General features: G+C 37.4%; 1 non-coding gene across 1 annotated transcript; it reads right to left on the reverse strand.

Annotated features, from left to right (window-relative positions):
- Window positions 1-3,998: 3,998 nt before the first annotated feature.
- Window positions 3,999-4,105, reverse strand: LOC145564212 (small nucleolar RNA R71). Its single transcript, XR_014094771.1, has one exon. It is a non-coding gene; the product is annotated as a small nucleolar RNA R71 (small nucleolar RNA).
- Window positions 4,106-4,575: the final 470 nt, after the last annotated feature.

Below are 4,575 nucleotides of genomic sequence, written 5' to 3' on the forward strand. Positions count from 1 at the left end.
ATCATATCCATGCTCACTTGCCATTCTGCCATGAGCCAGAGAAATACAATGATCTGGATCCTCGACCCAAGGAAACTTGAAGTAAGAACATAGTTGAGCATCTGTCAAAGAGTGATAATTGTTGAAGAGTTGGAAAGTCAAAATCTTTGAGTAATTTGCACTTAGTTCATGAAAAACCTCGAGAGAAGAAAGGAATTCATAAGTCACCCTAGCATAGGTAGGGGCATTCAAATCCAAGAAGTCCAAAAGATTAAGGCATTCCGCAAGGAGGCGAACATCCTCGTCAATCCCTAGAAACTTTGTTGTCGTTTGATCATAGAAACGCGTTGGCCTAAGAATTCTCTTTGAAAGAAGTTTGAAGCACTCCCAATGAGATTCCTTTGAAAACTCAATGCCATAAGTTTCCTCAATCTCCGGAGGAGGCGAAACAATATACCTCGGCTTGCTTGAACTAGCTCTAGCAAGCTTCTTATGACGAAGTGTGGCCATCTACAAAGAATCAAGACTAAGCATTGATGAGTTACATTTATGTCACTCCTAGGATAGTGTTTATGCCTTGTTTTAGCTTGTCTTAGGGTGTATTGTAGTTTTTTTGTTGGTGTTTTGTAGTTTTTTTGTTCAAATAATGCGTGCATACATGTCTCGATGTGTTTTTAATGAAATTATGTAAATTCTTGAATACTTGCCTTCGTTGCGTGTTTGCACCGTTCCCTATACCTTATTGCTTCCCTTGGTGTTTGTGCTTAGGTATTTAAATTCTTGGATTGCATAAAAGAAGCTAAGGAAGCATGAGAGAAAAATCGAAGAAAGCAAGGTGCAAGGGCGCGCATAATGTGCACGAGCGCGCGGGTGATGTGTGCGGGAGCGCAGCCCTGTCAGAACCCGCGCAAAAGAGGCAAAATTGCAGAATCGAGGCAGAAAGTTTTGTGCGACCTGCGCGCGACTTGTGCGCGGGCGCACAAACAAATGCGCGGGCGCGCAACAAGCAGCACGGGCGCACACACCCAAGCAGCAAGCTGCGCAACCCACGAATGTGCGGGCGCACAGCCCACTGCGCGGGCGCACAACTGCCATCTGCGGGCGCACAGCGAGCCCTGTTCAGCGTTTTTTTGCAACTTCCTTTATATTTGTGAGCCTTGTTTTTTACGGGGGATGTCGATATTTTTTAGATCTTCTTCCTAGTTTTAGAGAGAGCTTATCTCTCATAGGGTGAGATTAGATAATGATTTATAGAGAAAAAATAGATTATTGCTTAATTTTCTTCCAAGATTCAACTTTGCTCATGTTTAAGTTTCAATCAAGCAAGAATTCAAGTTTTCATCTTTCATTAATCTTGTCTTTAGTAATCTCTTCTCATTTCCTTTAGTTTTATTTATTTGTTTTATTGTTGTTTATTCATTTTAATCTTATTAGTTAATCTAGTTGTTATTGATTTCATTGATTGTAATTATGTTTTGTTTTGAGTTTATTGAGTTTATTTCTAGTTTTGATATTGTGTTTAATCTCCCTTCTCTAGGCTAAACTTTTGGCTAGGGGAAGGGGGTGGAAGATATGATTTGATATTGGATGAATGATGATGGTTGGATTGAACTTATGCCATATATTGATGAAAGACATGATTTTTATTAGCTTGGGATTATTGTTGCACTCTATTTGATGTTTTCTAAATTAAATGCATGAAAGTGATTTGAACTAGATTAGGATGACCTATATTTTAATGATTGCATGAGAATGAGTTATTAAAGTGGAGTTTTTATTGATTGTGCTTCTTTAATCTCTTTATTTGATTATAACTAATAGGATGCATGAGAATGATCCTTATTCGTATAGACCTCTTTCATTGATTTGCCTAGACTATTGCTTGTGAATGAATTGTTTAGGTAGAACCTTGTGTTCTTTGGCATATGTTTCATGATAATCACCATTATTCTCCTCTTTCTAATCATATTGGACACCCCCGTATCCCTAGCGTCATTTTCTATTGATTTAAATCATCATTTTCTTGCTTACTTGTAGTTTCAGTGTTATACCCAACAAAACCAACAAAAACAATCCCCTTTTCACTCTTGCATTAGTGATATTTGATGTTGAATTAGCGTGCTTCCCTAGTGGTTCCACCCTTTACTTGCCACTAACTAGTTTAGTGTAGGTTTAGGTATTATAAATGTTTAATTTGGTTAGGGTGGTAGCATAACGACCTATCTATCCTGCGATCAAATTTTGGCGCCGTTGCCGGGGAGGCGGCTTTTTTAGCGTCTATTTTTGCTATTTTTATAGTCATTTTATTTGGGCAAAATTGGCCTCAACACTCTTAACTTTGGCTTGGGTGCACTCAGCACCCTAAACTAAGAAAAATAGCCAAAAGACCTTGAAGTATTAGCATGGGTGCACTTAGCACCATAAAAGAAAATTTCTGGCCAAAAGTGGCCGGATTCCGGCGACATTTTTTTTTTAATAAATTTTTTTTTTCTTATTATTATTATTATAATTATTATTATTATTATCATTATTATTATTTAATATTATTATTGTTATTATTATTACAAAAATACCTCGATTTGCGTGTTGTTATTTTTTTTTACAGATTTGAAGGTTTCAGGGGTAATTTTTACCCTTAATGAGTCCAAATTAAGCTCGGAATTCGCAAAAAAAATGGAAATACCTCGTTTTGAGTGTCGATATGAGGAATATCTCGATTTGCATATTGTTATTTTTTGTGATGGAAATTGTTCGGTTAAGGTTTTGGGGGTCATTTTTACCCTTAAGAATCCAAATAAAGCTCGGAATTCGCAAAAAAGTAATGGAAATACCTCGTTTTGCGTAGTGAGGAATATCTCGATTTGCATATTGTTATTTCTTGTGACGAAAATTGTTTTGGTAAGGTTTCGGGGTCATTTTTGCCCTTATTGGATACAAATTAAGCTTGAAATTCGCAAAAAAAGAATGGAAATACCTCGTTTTGTGTGTCAAGGAATATCTCGATTTGCGTATTGGTTTCGGGGTCATTTTTACTCTTATTGGGTCCGAATTCAGCTCGGGATTTGCAAAGAAAATACCCTGTTTTACGTGTCAAGAAATATCTCGATAAGTGTGTCTTAGCTACTTAGATATTTCTCGACACGCAAAACGAGGTATTTTTGTTTTTTTCTGAGTTAAATTTGGATCCATTAAGGGTAAAAATGACCCCCGAAACCTTACCTCAACAATTTCTGTCAAAAAAATAAAAACACGCAAATCGAGGTATTTTTGTAATAATAATAATAATAATAATAATAATAATAATATAATAATAATAATAATATAATAATAATAATAATAAGAAAATAAAAAAAAAAACATTTTTTATAAAAAAAAAAATTATTAAAAAAAAAAGTCGCCGGAATCCGGCCAATTTTGGCCGGAAAATTTTTTGTATGGTGCTAAGTGCACCCATGCTAATACTTCAGGGTGTTTTGGCTATTTTTCTTAGTTCAGGGTGCTGAGTGCACCCAAGCCAAAGTTTAGAGTGTTGAGGCCAATTTTTCCTTTTATTTGCTTTCCTTTCTTTTATTTTGCTTGTTTAATCCTACTTGTCATTTATAATCATGTGCTTAGCTTTGTTGTATTCAAAGTGTGATATGGCAAGACAAGAGGATGACCTTCTTTTTAGGGAGTTTGGAAACCCAGAAATCTATGAGCTCACGAGTGTTATACTTCTCCCGACCACCGAGACTAATTTCACAATCCATCAACAATATGCTAGGATGGTGCAAATTGAGCGATTTTCCGGAGGCGTAAGTGAAGACCCCATTGAGCATTTGGACCGATTCCTTGAGTTGTGTGCAATGATGCAAACAAATGATGTGAGCCAAGATTACATTCGTATGCATCTCTTTCGACAATCTCTCACCGGAAGAGCAAATAAATGGCTCAAGCTTTTGAAGCCCAACTCTCTCCCCACATGGAAGGAAGTTGCAAAGGCCTTTCTCAAGAGGTTCATTTCCGATGAGAAAACCGCAAAAATGAGGAGGAAGATATCTTCCTTTGAGCAGGAACCGGATGAAACTCTTGGGGAAGCATGGGAAAGGTTTAAGGATTTGATTAGACCATGTCCTCATCATGAATTCAACCGTAATTTGCTCATGAGATTCTTTTATGATGGCTTGGAGCCAATGTCAAGGACCAATCTAGATGTGGGTGCCGGTGGCCAATTGATTAAGATCCCTCAAAGCCAAGTTGAAGCTACATTTGAAGAAGTGGCTACTAGCTATTCTTGGGGAGGCCAAAGAAGATCCCAAGGGAAGCAAGGAGATCTTTATGAGTTAGAGAAAGTCGGCCAACTTAAGCACATAGTTGAGCTCTTGAATGAAGGTCTTTCCAAGTTGAACTCAAGTGTTGGTTTGTGTTCAAAATCTCCACAAATCATTGATTTCTCATGTGCTCGTTGTGGTGGGACGGATCATGATGCATCCTATTGTAGAGAGTTCAATCTCAAGCATGGTGAAGTTTTGACTTTGAGGGAAAAAGAGTTTGTAACCCAAGCTCAATCCCAACAACTTCAACAACCTCCAAGGCAAGAAAACTCCTACCCCCAAG

The sequence above is a fragment of the Chenopodium album genome, chromosome 1 (assembly GCF_948465745.1).
Source record: "Chenopodium album chromosome 1, dcCheAlbu1.1, whole genome shotgun sequence".
Classification (NCBI taxonomy): Eukaryota; Viridiplantae; Streptophyta; class Magnoliopsida; order Caryophyllales; family Amaranthaceae; genus Chenopodium; species Chenopodium album.